Genomic DNA, 18,571 nt, shown 5'->3' on the forward strand with positions numbered 1-18,571 from the left:
TAAGACGAAGTACAACTAGGCAACCATCCTCTATATAGCACTAATCATAGAGAAAAAAATGGAAGGGATCCGACACTTCGAAAAATGAAGGTGTTGGCCAAAAAAGAAGGCAAGGGCCACGAAGGGCGTGAAAATGAAAGACTCCCTAGGTCATGGAAACATAATACTGTCGGGATCGGAAAAGAACAACAGTTGACCAAGGGAGGTTGGATAGGATAGATGAAAGTGAGGAGCCTGGCACAATGTAAGTGGAAGCAATGCCAGAACTCAGCTGAGAGCCCCGTGGTCGCCAATACACGCTCCCAAGTTGAGAGACCCTTTCAGTCGCTTCTTACAATAGGCAGGGGATGCCTTGGGTGTTATTCTACCGCCCCCACCCACAGGGGGTTGAGCAATCCAGAGCAGAGCAGAAAGATGTAATTACGTAAATGCCATTCTAAAGTCAATAAACCAGTGTATTCTTTCAAAATGTACAGTTTATGATCGTCATCCTGAGACCCATGGTGTCCCATACGACACACCATCTCCCAAGAATGCAAAAATGAAAACTCAGAAATGATTTTCATATTTGAATACTACGAATGAAAATAACGAGTTTTAATGAGATTTAGATTTTTTTTCACGATTTCTTGAATGGCTGGGTCCGATGAGTGAGTATTTTGGACTTATATCGTCCGTGACTGTGTTTAAACCGTAACGAGGCCCTCCTACACGAAATTTGACGAGCCGCCACTGATTTCCACACTCTGTAGGCTGAACTTCAGCTAGCAGGCTTTTCTAACTAATCGGAGATTTTCCTCATTAGAAGGAAACTTTGGATGTTTACATCGCATCACGGCGCGGGCTGCACCAGACAGACCATGTGGGTGTCTCATTCAAGAACGTGACGTCTTTAGCAGTCTAATGCAATGTGCTTTGTGGTGGCATCTGGTGGTGGTGTGTGTCCACCTGCTGTCTTCCAGTGACTCAAGTCGTGTGAACAAGCTGATCTCTGAAGAGATAATGGGAGTTTCCTTGAGAACTATTAACTATATGTCACTGGAAAGTACCGTTCAACAGGGTGACCTCACTACTACAGGATACGCTAAACAAACTGTTTCTAGAACTGGTCACGCACAGAAACATGTTATCCCCCGAAATAATTATCCAAAGATCGCATTATTTTTTTCTAGACTTCGAGAACAGAGTTCAATGTCACTTTTTTTTTTTTTTTTTGCTATTTGCTTTACGTCGCACCAACACAGATAGGTCTTATGGCGACGATGGGATAGGAAAGGCCTAGGAATGGGAAGGAAGCGGCCGTGGCTTTAATTAAGGTACAGTTCCAGCATTTGCCTAGTGTGAAAATCGGAAACCACGGAAAACCATCTTCAGAGCTGCCGACAGTGGGGTTCGAACCCACTATCTCCCGATTACTGGATATTGGCCGCACTTAAACGACAACAGCTATCGAGCTCAGTGTCTATCTTTGACCGATACCGTCATGATTCGAAGTGTTGGATTCCTCTGATTTAAAGTTTTTTTTGCTAGGGGCTTTACGTCGCACCGACACAGATAGGTCTTATGGCGACGATGGGATAGGAAAGGCTTAAGAGTTGGAAGGAAGCGGCCATGGTCTTAATTAAGGTACAGCCCCAGCATTTGCCTGGTGTGAAAATGGGAAACCACGGAAAACCATTTTCAGGGCTGCCGATAGTGGGATTCGAACCTACTATCTCCCGGATGCAAGCTCACAGCCGCGCGCCTCTACGCGCACGGCCAACTCGCCCGGTAGGATTTAAAGTTTATAGATGATAGTTGCCTAGTTGTCCTTCCCAGTAACCACCATCACCACCACCACGTGCAGGTATTTAAATTTGACACCATGTAGGCTGCCAAGGGGCTGCCTGGCCGAGGCGGTAAAGGCGTGCTCGGTTCGCCCAGAAAGACGTGGGTTCGAATCCCCGTCAGGAAGTCGTAAGATTTAAAACACGAGATTTCCACTTCCGGAAGTGCACATGGCACTGAGGTTCAATCAACCTACACCAAAAATGAGTACCAGGTTAATTCCTGGGAGGAAAGGCGGCCGGGCGTAGAGCTAACACTTGCCGAGGTTACGGATAGTAGAAGCCTTTACTTTCCACCCCTCCAAGGGCCTTCATGGTCTGTACGGGGATGACTTTGCATTTTATTAGGCTGCCTGATGATCAATTTCGACGTTCCGTTTTACTCTACGAGATGGCAGAGTAAGCCGGATGTCTGTTGGGCGAGTTGGCTGTCTGTATTTTACTTCTTTTTGTGGGTAATTTGTTGACTTGTTGAGGCTCGTATGTGTTGCTTGGATAGTTGGAAACATCGTGGATTTCATCACAAGTGATCAGGTAGTCGGGTTATTTCGACCCGTGCTCACGCTTATTTTAGCGCTGAAATCAAGAAGGGATAAGACAAAATGTATTTTGTTAACAAGGTTTATTAAATTAGACGACATTGCTTGATTCACTTGCTGGAGGACAGCATACAATTGGTGTACTGTGGTCGTAGGAGCATAGTCTGGGAGTTGATCCTCTTCGGAGACCTTCTCCAGCAGTTTGGCAGTCCTCAATTCTGGTGCATGTTCCCCGAGGTCCAAAGCGCAGCTCACAAGAGTCACCTGCCAACAAAATAAAATAATACAGAAGATTAAGGGCTGAATTCATAGTCTGCACTTATACATAAGTGGAACCTTTAAGTAATAAGGGATCACTTATAATAAGTATTCACTTATATGAGTTTACATTTCATAGACAGTACTTAAAGAGCACACTCATTGATACAGTAAACATACACTGGAGATGTGGCAATGATGTATATTACGCCCATGCTCCCTGGATCGTGTAGTTCTGGCTACCGAATAGTGGGATGATCTATTGTGTTTTGTTTATCGAAGGACATCGCGCGACCGCACGCGAAATTTTTGAGGTTAAAAGATGGTCTATATCAACGACATGAAAGATTTTTAATGTCGTTGGTCTATATTGTATTTGGTTATCAGAATGGATAACAAAACAGCGAGCTGAGACGGCACCTGCAAGAACTTGTGTCGAAGTACATGCACATAATATAGAACAAGTAGACCGACGCAGTTTCTCATCAGAATATGAATGACATGGGAAAAACTTGTTGTGGACAATGCAGACTACTAAAATGCCCAGAGTCTAATTTTCTTCTTGATATAATATGTTTATAGTTATCCAGGTACTCGAACCTATACAAATATTCATCCAAATGTAGAATATCTAGCCTTACAATGCTTTTAATGATTTTACAAATACATCCGTAGCCGTTACGTTGTAATAGGCCTAATTACTTCCCCAACAAAATGGAAATAGTATGTTTTGACGTGCAATGCCATAATTTCAGAAACTTCTGATATAATCCGGCAAACGATTGGTTGACTCACCTGATATAATTAGCACAAATCAACCTTAAAATAAATGGTAGTAGTGCAACACGTTCATTTTTCTTATAACTCAGTATAGTTCTTTACAATTCCACAGGCCTACAGTCTTGATAACTTGTAACACGTTTCCAATTAATTATGCGAAATACTGGTAATGATGATGGTGATGATAATAATAACAATAACAATAACCTGAAATTAAGAGTTGGCATAAAATCTCAAAACAATATCTTCATTAATGGTGAGATAGTGAGTCCTCTAGAGGTTATGTTCACTCTCTCAATCAAAGGAACAAGAATATTCATAACTCTCACTTTACTAAAACGAAACCTTCTTTAAATTGTTGGTCACATTACATTTCGACAGGATTTTCCATCTCTACTGTGTGCACGGAAAGCATTCTGTGAATGAAATGCAACATATTCAGCAAAATTATCCTCCATCTTGCTGCAACATAAGTGAGTCACTTAAGTGTGTGTGGGAGGTCCACTTATAGCAATAAGTGGGACACTTAAGTGGCTAATATGAAATGAAACATGGTTTATAAGGGACCCTTATGTATAAGTACTGTGTAGAGATGAGAAGAATGCAAGAATGGGGAATGTGGCCTGCAAGCACGAACTTCATGTTCTGCCCAGACAGATCGGCTCTTATCTGCTCTTATGTGCTACACGAAAACATTGACTCACACTTTGCAGTTTCATGGATTACAACTGACAAGAGCGAAAAGCTGCCAGTAGAAGATAATATAAAGTCGCCTGGGTAGTAGCGGAGTTGCTAAGGTAAGAATTGCGTCACTGACTCTGCTGGTGAAAACCCCTTCGCCCCGTGCCTCACCGGGCATGTGCATTCTTCTTCTTTTTTTTTTGCTAGTTGCTTTACGTCGCACCGACACAGATAGGTCTTAATGGCGACGATGGGACAGGGAAGGGTTAGGAGTGGGAAGGAAGCGGCCGTGGCCTTAATTAAGGTACAGCCCCAGCATTTGCCTGGTGTGAAAATGGGTAACCACGGAAAACCATTTTCAGGGCTGCCGACAGTGGGGTTCGAACCTACTATCTCCCGAATACTGGATACTGGCCGCACTTAAGCGACTGCAGCTATCGAGCTCGGTCGTGCATTCTTCTGATCTCCCAACAATACTGTCTATGACTTCGCCCTTAAGTCCTTTTTTCTAACCTTTCCTTCATAAAACCATTAAAATAAGATTTTGGCGACTGTTGAAGATTTTATCTGCAGCATTTTAGGGTATCATGCTAGGTAGTAGACACTCAGAAACTTGTTGGGGTCAAGATGACTGTATTTCACAAAATACCGGGTGGGCACTCTGTACAAGGGTTATTCGATTGAAACACAGACTAGTGTCAAGAAACGTCCATTCCATTACAGGGGTTAATATTGACGGATTTTTGGATAGCTTCGACTTTGCTGACTTCTAGCGCCTCTCTTTCGGATAACAGGTGGTAGATTCAGAAACTACAGTATTCTTGTCACCTTCTCGTTAATTCTTCCAGAAGTGTTGGATGAATCGCCAGATGAAGAACTGATGCAGATACCAGAGAAATAATAATAATAATAATAATAATAATAATAATAATAATAATAATAATAATAATGCAAAACGAAGACACTATAATACAGTAATAAAACCAGAATGCCTCTATGGATCAGAGACACTAATTTTGAACAGGAAAACTGATCTAGAAAATATTCAGAAAAAGGAACGCAAGATCATTACAAAAATGTTAGGCCCAAAACTCGTAGATGAACAGTACCGCCTTGGAGGGAAACAGGAAATCAAACAATTTTCTAACATTCACAGCGACATCAGAAAACGCAGATTAAGATTCTTTGGACATATAAAAAGGATGAACCCAGATAGACTTACCAAGCAAATAGTTGAATTTTATGAAAACCGAAGTAAAGCCAAAACGGACACAATAAAATGGATTGGCGAAATTAAAACATATATCAAACTAGCAGGAATTACACCTGAAGACATCCAAAGCCGGGTTATCTTCAGAGCCAAACTTCATAAGTGGAAAGTTGACCAAGAGGAGGAACCAAGGAAGAAGACCGGAACAACATGGTCTCAAGAGAGAAAAGAAGCACACAGCAAACGAATGAAGGAAGTGTGGGCACAAAGAAAGGCAAATGCCTGTCTCTAAGTACTTTGCGTAGTCCTAATCGGCTCATTCGCAAATAATAATAATAATAATAATAATAATAATAATAATAATAATAATAATAATAATAATAATAATAATAATAATAATAATAATAATAATAATAATAATAATAATAATTAGCCCAATTTCTGGGGGCTTTAAAATACTGGGACACCCTCTCTCCAGAGGTCATAAATATGGAGGGCCCTTAGCCTGGGTTATGGGTGAAGTCCTCAACGGTATCTACGGTGGAGAAGATGACCTTCGGTACGGTGGAAATGGCGGAAGGGGCAAACCTTGCCTAGGGTTACTAGGTGAAAACTGGTCAACAGTCTCAATGACGGATGTAGAGAAGAATCTCCCAACGGCAGAGAGGGCGGATGGATGAGCTACCTCGAAGAATTGAATCTTGGTTGAAGAACACAAAATTTCCCAGGCGTCTGTTCCCAGATTGGGCGGTTGGAAGAAACCTCTATTTTAATAATAATAATAATAATAATAATAATAATAATAATAATAATAATAATAATAATAATAATAATAATAATAATAATAATAATAATAATAATAATAATGTTATTTGCTTTACGTCCCACTAACTACTTTTACGGTCTTCGGAGACGCCGAGATGCCGGAATTTAGTCCCGCAAGAGTTCTTTTTAAGTGCCACTAAATCTACCGCCACGAGGCTGTCGTATTTGAGCAACTTCAAATACCACCGGACTGAGCCAGGATCGAACCTGCCAAGTTGAGGTTAGAAGGCCAGCGCCTTAACCGTCTGAGCCACTCAGCCCGGCAAACCTCTATTTTAACCAGTGCAGTGAGTCACGAAAACGATCAGTGTGAATCAGGTATGAAAATAAGGTTTCTGAATTTTCGTAAATTTAATACATTTTTCTTGAAACTTTCGTGTTATTATTATTCGGTATATATTATTGCAACATTTATTGTTGTATTTAAAGTGAGATTCTTGTCGGCCGATTTCTTCTTTATATCACGATAATAAGAACTTCGTAGTAGATTTAACTCGTATCATTTGTTGATGGCCGCCTCTGTGGTGTAGTGGTTAGCGTGATTAGCTGCCACCCCCGGAGGCCCGGGTTCGATTCCCGGCTCTGCCACGAAATTTGAAAAGTGGTAAGAGGGCTGGAACGGGGTCCACTCAGCCTCGGGAGGTCAACTCAGCCATCCTGGAAGTGGTTTTCCGTGGTTTCCCACTTCTCCTCCAGGCGAATGCCGGGATGGTACCTAACTTAAGGCCACGGCCGCTTCCTTCCCTCTTCCTTGCCTATCCCTTCCAATCTTCCCATCCCTCCACAAGGCCTCTGTTCAGCATAGCAGGTGAGGCCGCCTGGGCGAGGTACTGGTCATACTCCCCAGTTGTATCCGCCGACCAAGAGTCTGAAGCTCCAGGACACTGCCCTTGAGGCGGTAGAGGTGGGATCCCTCGCTAAGTCCGAGGGAAAAGCCGAACCTGGAGGGTAAACAGATGATGATGATGATGCTCATTTGTTGATGGAATATTATTGTGAGTTGAAAGTTAGATTTTTGCCCGCCGATTTCATTTGTATTGTGTATCATCGCGATGATATTAAAAGCATTTTCTCCCATGTTTATAAAAGCTCACGTGTCGTGCAATCAGCTGTTGTTGCACCGGCAACATCGCTTCGTGCGTCATTGCAGTGTAACCTACATTGTGCGCAGCTGTCATGTGCAACCTTACGCCGGCCCACCTATAAACACTATAACACAGCTCCCAGCCTGACAAAAGGCGTTAACGTCTAGGGGGCCCACCCTACCCCGTACGGAACGAAAACATTTTAGTGGTAATAGAAATGAGTTTTTTACAATCGGCTTTACGTCGCACTGTTACACATAGGTCTTATGGCAACGATGGGATAGGAAAGGGCTAGGAATTGGAAGGGAGCCGTGGCCTTAGTGAAGATACAGCCTCGGCATTTTCCTTGTGTAAAAACTTGAAACCATGGAAAACATGCTACTGGCTACTGGCAAAAAAGAGTGCAATTGGACTAGACAAAAGAGTGACTGAATGGGTTGCTATATTTCTAGAAAATAGATCTCAGAGAGTTAGAGTAGGTGAAGCTTTGTCTGACCCTGTAATAGTTGAGAGGGGAGTTCCTCAGGGCAGTGTTATCGGACCTTTATGTTTTCTTATATATATAAATGATATGAGTAAAGGAGTGGAATCGGAGGTAAGGCTTTTTGCGGATGATGTTATTCTCTATAGAGTGATAAATAAGTTACAAGATTGTGAGCAACTGCAACGTGACCTCGAAAATATTGTGAGATGGACAGCAGGCAATGGTATGTTGATAAACGGGGCTAAAAGTCAGGTTGTGAGTTTCACAAATAGGAAAAGTCCTCTCAGTTTTAATTACTGCGTTGATGGGGTGAAAGTTCCTTTTGGGGATCATTGTAAGTATCTAGGTGTTAATATAAGGAAAGATTTTCACTGGGGTAATCACATAAATGGGATTGTAAATAAAGGGTACCGATCTCTGCACATGGTTATGAGGGTGTTTAGGGGTTGTAGTAAGGATGTAAAGGAGAGTGCATATAAGTCTCTGGTAAGACCCCAACTAGAGTATGGTTCCAGTGTATGGGACCCTCACCAGGATTACCTGATTCAAAAACTGGAAAAAATCCAAAGAAAAGCAGCTCGATTTGTTCTGGGTGATTTCCGACAAAAGAGTAGCGTTACAAAAATGTTGCAATATTTGGGTTGGGAAGAATTGAGAGAAAGAAGAAGAGCTGCTCGACTAAGTGGTATGTGCCGAGCTGTCAGCGGAGAGATGGCGTGGAATGACATTAGTAGACGAATGAGTTTGAATGGCGTCTATAAAAGTAGGAAAGATCACAATATGAAGATAAAGTTGGAATTCAAGAGGACAAACTGGGGCAAATATTTATTTATAGGAAGGGGAGTTAGGGATTGAAATAACTGACCAAGGGAGATGTTCAATAAATTTCCAATTTCTTTGAAATCATTTCGGAAAAGGCTAGGAAAGCAACAGATAGGGAATCTGCCACCTGGGCGACTGCCCTAAATGCAGATCAGTATTGATTGATTGATTTGATTGAACATGCTTCAGAGCTACCGAATGCAAGCTCACAGCTGGGCGCACCTAAACGTATGGCCAATTCGCTGGTGGGAACTGACTTTGGTTTTAGTCCAAAATCTACACTTTTGTGTTCTCACCACCTAGGACAGGGCCTCTCAAACGGCCAAAATCTCACGCGTGCAAATCGAGGCGCAAGAGCTCCGTGCACTGTGCATCGATCCCACTCGGCTTGGCTCGGACCAACGTTTCGTCTCTAGGCTACTCGGCTAAGCTCGGCTAAGCTCGGTTCTACTCGGCGCAACTCAGCACGGATTTGAAGCGGTACGAAGCAAGTGTGGAAGAGGGAGACAGGGGGAGCGAGCGAGACAGGCGCGAGGAAAGAGAGAGACAGCGCTATTGCTCCAAATAGAGGAGTGGGGGTTCTGCACTCTGATCAACCAAGCGAAGTCGTCTTTTGCACCGTGCACTGTGCATGCACCAAGCGCATGCACCCTGAGAGGCCCTGACCTAAGAATATAAATCCACAACCTGTTTCCAGTCATTCGATCTTGTCAGGTATGGAATAAATGATGCCCCCATCTAGCGGCGAGGATAGGAATTGTGCCGGCTGTCGAAGCCTGTGCCACTGAACTGGGGCGATGATTAATGACTGACAGATGAAATGAAATTATATATTGGAGTGTGTTGCTGGAATGAAAGATGACAGATCACCTAGGAAAATACGGTATACATCTCAAATATAAGCGAAACGCAACAGGTCTATAAATAAACACTTCCACCCCCTGTGGGTGGGGGACGCAGTTGAAGAATACGCCCACCTTATCCCCTGCCTGTCTTAAGAGGCGAATAAGAGGGGCGACCAAGGGGTGATACTTCTGGAACCACGAGACAATATGTGATTAGTACCATTAAGCGATGAACACCATGAGTCGACTTTACTTTCGATTATTATTACTGCATGTGTCTGGTTGTGCTCCCTGTTAGAGCAATAATCACTACTACCTGAGAAACACGTACAGCTACCACCTTCACCTGGGTCTGTGATTAATAAAGCCCGGATTTTTATGCAGTAACAGGTTAGAATGCAAACTAATTTGGTAAGTAGGAAGTGTCGGCCACCCGCTCTTCCATAATGTAGCAAGAGTAACATAAATTATAGGGGTTCTGATGGGCCGTACCCCTAATGTTTATGCACACCCCATAGCATAATCGTTGTGAAGGTAGACTATACTTGCTACTCGCTTCAGTAAGTTTGCATTCTAACCTATTAATGCATAAAAATCCGGGCTCTAGTGATTAATACCATCGGAGAAGGATTACCATGGGAGTAGTGCCATTATATGAAGAACACCATGGGCCTGTGCTGCCTGTGGGTGGTGCCATAATGTGCGATATACCGTGGGTATAACTCCTATGTGAGCAAACCATGAGTATACATGGCGTGTGATTAGTACCACTATATGGAGAACATCACTGATCTAACCCGCGCCTGTGAGTAGTGCCTCTATGTGAGAAAAACCATGGGTTTGTGTTACCTGTGAGCAGTGCCTCTATGTGAGAAAAACCATGGGTTTGTGTTACCTGTGAGTAGTGCCTCTATGTGAAAAAACCATGGGTTTGTGTTACCTGTGAGTAGTGCCTCTATGTGAGAAAAACCGTGGGTTTGTGTTACCTGTGAGTAGTGCCTCTATGTGGTAAAACCATGGGTTTGTGTTACCTGTGAGTAGTGCCTCTATGTGAAAAAACCATGGGTTTGTGTTACCTGTGAGCAGTGCCTCTATGTGAGAAAAACCATGGGTTTGAGTTACCTGTGAGTAGTGCCTCTATGTGAGAAAAACCATGGGTTTGTGTTACCTTGAGCAGTACCTCTATGTGAGAAAACCCATGGGTTTGTGTTACCTGTGAGTAGTGCCTCTATGTGAGAAAAACCATGGGTTTGTGTTACCTGTGAGTAGTGCCTCTATGTGAGGAAAACCATGGGTTTGTGTTACCTGTGAGCAGTGCCTCTATGTGAGAAAAACTATGGGTTTGTGTTACCTTGAGCAGTGCCTCTATGTGAGAAAAACCATGGGTTTGTGTTACCTGTGAGTAGTGCCTCTATGTGAGAAAAACCATGGGTTTGTGTTACCTGTGAGTAGTGCCTCTATGTGAGAAAAACCATGGGTTTGTGTTACCTGTGAGTAGTGCCTCTATGTGAGAAAAACCATGGTTTTGTGTTACCTGTGAGTAGTGCCTCTATGTGAGAAAAACCATGGGTTTGTGTTACCTGTGAGTAGTGCCTCTATGTGAGAAAAACCATGGGTTTGTGTTACCTGTGAGTAGTGCCTCTATGTGAGAAAAACCATGGGTTTGTGTTACCTGTGAGTAGTGCTTCTATGTGAGAAAAACCATGGGTTTGTGTTACCTGTGAGTAGTGCCATTGTGTGTGACATTATCTGTGATTAGTACCACCATGCGAGGACCACCACAATTCTGCGTTACTGTGAGGAGGAGTAGTACTATGTCCGGCTTCATGGCTAAATGGTTAGCGTGCTGGCCATTGGTGACAGGGGTCTCGGGTTCCATTCCCGACAGGGTCGGGAATTTTAGCCATAATTGTTTGATTCCCCTGGCACCATGACTGGGTGTATGGGTCGTCTTGATCATCATTTCATCCTCATCAAACCGCGCAGGTTGCCTACGGGAGTCAATTTTTTTTTGCTAGGGGCTTTACGTCGCACCGACACAGATAGGTCTTATGACGACGATGGGTCAGGAAAGGCCTAGGAGTTGGAAGGAAGCGGCCGTGGCCTTAATTAAGGTACAGCCCCAGCATTTTCCTGGTGTGAAAATGGGAAACCACGGAAAACCATCTTCAGGGCTGCCGACAGTGGGATTCGAACCCACTATCTCCCGGATGCAAGCTCACAGCCGCGCGCCTCTACGCGCACGGCCAACTCGCCCGGTGGGAGTCAAATAAAAAAAGCCTTACGCCATTTCATTTTAGTACTACACACACCATTGTTTTGCTTACTATTACGAGTGGCCGGTGACCTGGATTTTGGGCCCCTTTGGACAACAAACATCATCTCAGGAAATAAGGCATTGAGAATTGTATTTTTTTTTTCTTTACGTCGCACTGACCCAGATAGGTCTTTTAGCGACGATAGGGTGGGAAAGGCCTAGGAAGTGGAAGGAAGCGGCCGTGGCCTTAATTAAGGTACAGCCCCGGCATTTGCCTGGTGTGAAAATGGGAAACCACGGAAAACCATCTTCAGGGCTGCCGACAGTGGGGCTCGAACCCACAATCTCCCGATTACTGGATACTGGCCGCACTTAAGCGACTGCAGCTATCGAGCTCGGTAAGAGAATTGTATCCACTGATTGTTTTGATTCATGGTCATTTCTTCATCATTTTTCTTTCTTTCTTCCTTTCTTTCTTTCTTTCTTTCTTTTCCTACCGCTTTTCCCACACCTGTGGGGTCGCGGGTGCGATCTGTGTCGCACATGTGGATTTGGCCCTGTTTACGGCCGGATGCCCTTCCTGACGCCAACCCTACATGGAGGGATGTAATCACTATTGCGTGTTTCTGTGGTGGTTGGTAGTGTAGTGTGTTGTGTGAATATGAAGAGGAGAGTGTTGGGACGGACACAAACACCCAGTCCCCGAGCCAGAAGAATTAATCTGAAGCGATTAAAATCCCCGACCCGGCCGGGAATCGAACCCGGGACCCTCTGAACCGAAGGTCAGTACGCTGACCATTCAGCCAACGAGTCGGACGGTCATTTCTTCATCATCGTTCGTTTTATATACTAGTCAGTGGATACATTTTGAAGTTTTAATTATCGTTTAATTTCGTTGCACCTCGTATCATTAGGGGCCGATGACCTAGCTGTTAGGGACTTTTTAAACAAGAAACATCATCATCAATAAAAATTTCCTACCGAGCTCGATAGCAGCAGTCTCTTAAGTGCGGCCAGTATCCAGTATTCGGGAGATAGTAGGTTCGAACCCCACTGTCCGCAGCCCTGAAGATGGTTTTCCGTGGTTTCCCATTTTCACATCAGGCAAATGCTGGGGCTGTACCTTAATTAAGGCCACGCCCGCTTCCTCCTTCCCACTCCTAGCCCTTCCCTGTCCCATCGTCGCCATAAGACCTATCTGTGTCGGTGCGACGTAAAGCAACTAGCAAAAAATAAAAATAATAATAATAATTCCAACGTCTCTCCCACACCAGTCATAGATATAAGAGACGGACTAGCTTCTTATATCCGTTTGGATGACAAATTAAGTGAGTGTTGTTACTGACAAACTGAACTCGTCCTCGCCTTGGTAAACAGGTTCCCAATGGCCCTCACAGTCTCAGCTCAAGTGTTCTTGACCTTCACACATTAGCCACTGGAGCACAACAGAAAACAGAAGGAACTCCTTCAACTGTTCATCCGCTTCATCAATTTTCTTCACAGCGCATTTATCGAGTTGCTTACCTCACGCTTGAATGGTTGCTGGATCGAATCCTGGTTAGGTCGGTACGGCTGTAACAGTGTTGAGGTGTGATGGAGTCACGACTCTTGATTTATTGGCATTACTGGGTGAGTGGTCCGTATGGTTTGAGGCACGTAGCTGTCAGCTTGCACTTCGGAGATAGTGGGTTCGAATCCCACTGTCGGCAACCCTGCAGTTTTCCGTAGTTTCGCACATTTACACCAGACAAATGTGTACCTTAATTAAGGTCACGGTCGTTTCCTTCCCACTCCTAGCCCTTTCCTATCCCATCGTCACAATAAGACCTATCTGTGCCATGCGACGTAAGGAAATTCTTAAAATTCTTTTAAAATAAGAAATAAAGGGCATCTTTCACAGGACAAAATTCTGGCACTTTGGAGTCTTCGAAATATAGTTATTGGGACGTTAAACCAACAGTCAAAGTCCTTGGCTGAATGGTTAGCGTCGAGGCCTTCGGTTCAGAGGGTCCCGGGTTCGATTTCCGGCCGGCTCGGGGATTTTAATCGCCTGTGATTAATTCTTTTGGCTCGGGAACTGGGTATTTGTGTTTGATCCAACACTCTCCTCTTCATCAACACACTGCACTACCAACCAACACGGAAACACGCAATAGTTATTCCATCCCTTCATATAGGGTTGGCGTCAGGAAGGGCATCCGGCTGAAAAACATGGCCAATTCCATATGTGCGACATAGATCGCACCCGCGACGGGAAAAGCGGTAGAATAAGAAGAAGAAGGAACGTAAAACCATTAGAAAATGTGGTGCGAACTATGATGCAGATGAAATTGGAATACAAATAATGTGTGAGTTCAGACAAGAGTCTGGGTGTCAAGACCAGATTTTTTTTTACTTCTTTTTACAATTTTGTTTTTGTTAGTTGTTTTACGTCGCACCGACACAGATGGATCTTATGGCGACAATGGGTCAGGAAAGGACTAGGAGTTGGAAGGAAGCTGCCGTAGCCTTAATTAAGGTACAGCCCCAGCATTTGCCTGGTGTGAAAATAGGAAACCACGGAAAAACCATATTCAGGGCTGCCGATAGTGGGATTCGAACCCACTATCTCCCGGATGCAAGCTCACAACTGCGCGTCTTTAACCGCGCGGCTAATTCGGCCGGTATATTATGAGGTATTATGGGATCAACGGTTCCACCCTTATTGCTCATAGTTTATATAGATATTTTACTAAAAGGGGAAAATTGGGGAGCAGGGACTCAGTTGGGTGGAAATGCAGTAAGTAGCTTGCCATATACGACTTGGTCTTGGTGGCAGGTTACATTGAAAGCCCGCAATCTAACATTCTGACTGGGCTGAATGGCTCAGGCGGTTGAGGTGCTGGCCTTCTGACCCCAACTTGGCAGGTTCAATCCTGACTCAGTCCGGTGGTTTGAAGGTGCTCAAATATGTCAGCCTCGTGTCGGTAGATTTACTGGCACATAAAAGCACTCCTGCGGGACTAACTTCCGGCACCTCAGTGTCTCCGAAAAGTATTAAAAAGTAGTTAGTGGGACGTATAGCCAATAACATTATTATTAAGCTCATGCAATAAACTCTCAGTTACGAAGTGAGCTTTCCTGCGATCGGTAGGTTTTCGCGCCAGCATTGTTGTACGGGAGTGAAAGCTAAGTAGACTCAGGATAAGTTTCAAACGATAGACATGAAAGTAAGAGAATTCGGAACGAGGTAATAAAGACTAAGTTAGGACTTATTTCAATGTGTATAAAATCCGCTTCAATAGTGGGTCATTTTCCAGGCGAATGAAGGAGGATACATACGAGAATAACAGACTCGGACATATACAGTAAGAGTAGCAGATAGGGGGGGGGGTCAAAATGGGGGGGATTCTTCCGAGGGGGACCTGATTTTCCAGAAACTTCTCTCAGTTAAAACCACAACACACATTTCGGCTTATCCGTAGACACTCGAGCGTTTCCGAGAAAATGAGGGTCGAAGCTTCGGACGTGCTTTATGTGCCTAATAGCGCGTAGTACTGTTGGGAGATCAGAAGAATGCACACGCCCGGTGAGGCACGGGGCGAAGGGTTCTTCACCAGCAGAGCCAGTGACGCAATGGTTACCATAGCAACTCCGCTACTACCCAGGCGACTTTATATTATCTTCCACTGGCAGCTCTTCTCTCTTGTCAGTTGTAATCCAGCGAACTGCAAAGTGTGAGTCAATGTTTTCGTGTAGCAGATAAGAGCCGATCTGTCTGGGCAGAACAGGAAGTTCGTGCTTGCAGGTCACATTCTTCATTCTTGCATTCTTCTCATCTCTACACAGAACTTCAACCTCACACTTTTTGCGTACAGTTTTCAAATCCCGATTATTTCCTTTTTGTTGTTGTTGTTGTTTCATTTGCTTACTTTTGACCATTGTCGATTACTAGGCTACACGAATGGATTTGTTCAATGTATTTAGAAATATTGTCCTTTCTCTTCTATTAATCACCGATCTCGATAGCTGCAGTCACTTAAGTGTGGCCAGTATCCAGTATTCGGGAGATAGTGGGTTCTAACTTCACTGTTGGCAGCCCTGAAGATGGTTTTCCGTGATTTCCCCATTTTCACACCAGGCAAAATGTTGGGGCTGTACCTTAATTAAGGTCATGCCTCTTCCTTCCCAGTCCTAGGCCTTCCCTGTTCCATCGTCGCCATAAGACCTATCTGTCTCGGTGGGACGTAAAGCCAGTAGCTTTTATTAATGTTCTGCCTGCTAAATGAATTTAAAAACTTCAAACAGCAAAGGGATATCACGACTAGACGCAACAGTAAAAATCCACGTATTGATTCATAATAAACTGCAAACGCCAGTTTTTGGAAAAATGATCCATCATGGTCCGCCTCTGCGGTGTAGTATAAATGAAATGGCGTATGGCTTTTAGTGCCGGGAGTGTCCGAGGACAAGTTCGGCTCACCGGATGCATTTGACTCCCGTAGGCGACCTGTACGTCGTGATGAGGATGAAATGATGATGAAGACGACACATACATCCAGTCCCCCGTGCCAGAGAAATTAACCAATTATGGTTAAAATTCCCGACCCCACCGGGAATCGAACCCGGGACCCCTGTGGACAAAGGCCAGCACGCTAACCATTTAGCCATGAAGCCGGACTGCGGTGTAGTGGTTAGCGTGATTAACTGCCACCCTCAGAGGCCGGGTTCCATTGCCGGCTCGGCCACGAACAGTATTGCCATCTCAGCGGAATTTCCGCCAAATTTGGCGGATTTTTAAATGGAACAGCGGATACATTTTCCATTTAGCGGACAGCGTATTTTTTGACGGATTTTCAGACTTCTTTTAGCGATTTTCAGCGGTAACAATATCACCTTTCATCACCAGGAGAGAAAAAAATAGAACTTAGTACGGCAGAATAGTCTACTTATTTCTGTTGTGTTGAACTTATGCTGCATACTACCAGTCGTTTTCTAGACCAGCTCTGGCCCACAGCCTCAGTCAGTATTTGGTACAATCGTTACCATACTCTCGTTGAGCCGTGTTTGATAACGTGTTTCTTTTGACATCAAGTCCTTTTTGATACGTCGAAAGAAAAAGTTTAAAACTAGTCAGATCTTTCGTAAAGAGTAGTTAAATAATTAAACTTTAAAAGACTAGTTGGTTGAGCTTCACAGTGATGTCAAATACGGACGGTGCGTCTCTTGGCAGTGCAATGTAAATGCAAAAGTGTTTGACAATAATTCTTTCCGCATTTATCAAAAACAATGAAAACAGTAATGAAAGTGAAAATACTTTCGTAATAGATTTGAAAATTTCCCTATGGTCTTTGCTGCTGTGAACTGCCAGCATATTCTTTGAAAAAGAATAGTACTATGGGGCCTCACATGAAACCACAGGACCTTGTAAACTTTTTTCGATGATAATAAATAAAATCATGAATAAAAATATATAAATAAAATTACTCAAAAACTTAATAAAATTAGTAAGCATAATTAACCGAAATGTCCGTAGTATGGGCGCCAGAGTTCACCATAATGGATCCCTCGAATTTAGATAAGAGCATGATAAACTTTATATCCCAGGGCGTGTACATAATGCTGCGTACTGGTACATCTGCTGCAGGCCTTACCTAACCTCCTGAAAACGACTAATTAGGTAGGAACTGCACCTAGGCTCATCAATAACACTGATTCTAAAATAGCTAACTATATTCTGAACAAATTCCGTGCATGAGCACCTCATCAACATACAACATTATACATATAATACACACATAAAATATTGCTGGAAGACTCCATATTTACAACAACAACAATAATGAAAATCGTGGGAAAACGAAAGCGAGAACTAAGTTACCATTTGTAGATAGTCCGATGAACAATGTACATGTATGAAGATAAATACCCTTCACTGTTTCTATATCAATTCGACTTACCGATTCTCATAATCGGCAGTTATCACATCACACAGATACTGTACCTTGTACTACTGTGTTCACATATTTTAACACTTGTTGTAAAGATATATACACACACGTCTGTCGATCCTCAACATATAAATTTATGGAAAGTCTGAGATAGCTTTCACCAACATATAATGCTAGGCCGCCACAAGTGCAACCATACTTAATGCGCAAGCACTCTCCACAATCAGTCACTTTCTACGAACATAACAAGACTACGCTCCACAAACGTTTGAAGTCCAGTCCATTGCAGCCGTGTCACTCCAGTACCGTGTATCAGCACCACTTCCTTCCCGTACAGTGCCTCAGTTGTAGTTGTAGTTATCTTCCTTCTCGTTCCTTTACAATCACCTCTACAATCACCCTTACAATGTCTCTGGTTGCCGCCGTATGATCAACCTTTATAGACATCAACATCGCCCTCCTCTCAGATGATACGTCTGGATTGGTGCTTGCCAGCCAATCATGGGTGGTCCTCTTCTCAAGCCCAAGCCCTGAACTACTTCTTCCTCCCAAGACAATAACAAACTCTGGGGTATATTCCATGAATCACCAAACTTTCCCTGGTACAACAACAAGCTCATCTCATCACGCTGGGATATATACATGACTAATGGAATTTCCTGACACAAGTACATCACAACAAACACTGGGGCAGCCATATGACTCATTCAAATTACCAGAGTTATTAAAGCAATGTTTTCCCACTCATGCAAAACAAATTACTCATACCTACATATGTGGATATCTTCCAGCTTATAAATGTAAATGACAAAACATACAAATGAAATACCGATAATAATAATAATAATAATAAATCGAATACTGACAATAATATCTATAACTTCTACATATAATTCGGGGGTGTGATATATGTACTATCACAACCTCAACTCAGCACATCTACTTCAGAGATGATGATGAATTCCTGCTCTGAGTGCTGAGTTATTAAAACAGCTGGTATATGCTATTTTGCTTCTGTTCGAATTTTAG

General features: G+C 43.4%; 1 long non-coding RNA gene across 1 annotated transcript in view; it reads right to left on the reverse strand.

Annotated features, from left to right (window-relative positions):
• Nucleotides 1-2,431: 2,431 nt before the first annotated feature.
• Nucleotides 2,432-18,571, reverse strand: part of LOC136884260 (uncharacterized) — a 32,867-nt gene continuing 16,727 nt past the window's right edge. The window contains exon 2 of the long non-coding RNA XR_010861329.2: nucleotides 2,432-2,629. This is a non-coding gene — a long non-coding RNA (uncharacterized lncRNA). The remainder of the gene's footprint in view (nucleotides 2,630-18,571) is intronic.

Source organism: Anabrus simplex, chromosome 12 (genome assembly GCF_040414725.1).
Source record: "Anabrus simplex isolate iqAnaSimp1 chromosome 12, ASM4041472v1, whole genome shotgun sequence".
Classification (NCBI taxonomy): Eukaryota; Metazoa; Arthropoda; class Insecta; order Orthoptera; family Tettigoniidae; genus Anabrus; species Anabrus simplex.